Raw genomic sequence first — 385 nt, forward strand, 5'->3', positions numbered from 1 at the left:
CTGTGAATAATTCAGAGATGATCAGAGTTAAATGAGATTAATTGAGGAAAGCTTTGCAGAGAAGACCTGTTAGCCAGGAATTGCAAAAGGAAATGAGATACCCTAGCTTGAGTGGTGAAAATAAGCCTCAAGTTCGAAAACATGAGAATTGTTGGCATAACCAACTAGTTAAGCAAAAAAATGTGAAAGAAAAAACCAGTAAGTGGGGAAAAAAGAAAGAAAAAGCCAGTAAGTGGGTAAATGGAAGACCATAGCAGATAAAGTGATGCCCACCCGTATTTGTTGGGTCTAGTGTTCTGGCCATCTTTCAATTGCTTTTACCATTGTCATCTTTTTGCCCAAGGGCTTTCTCTGTTGCCCACGTAGGGCAGCCAGAAAGTGTAGG

The 385-nt window shown here is 40.3% G+C and overlaps 1 protein-coding gene across 2 annotated transcripts in view; it reads left to right on the top strand.

Moving 5' to 3' along the window:
- STRIP2 (striatin interacting protein 2) overlaps nucleotides 1–385 on the top strand; it is a 57,243-nt gene that overhangs the window by 14,729 nt on the left and 42,129 nt on the right. The gene's annotated exons all lie outside the window — the stretch shown is intronic.

Source organism: Tupaia chinensis, unplaced genomic scaffold (assembly GCF_000334495.1).
Source record: "Tupaia chinensis unplaced genomic scaffold, TupChi_1.0 Scaffold000610_1, whole genome shotgun sequence".
Lineage (NCBI taxonomy): Eukaryota > Metazoa > Chordata > Mammalia > Scandentia > Tupaiidae > Tupaia > Tupaia belangeri.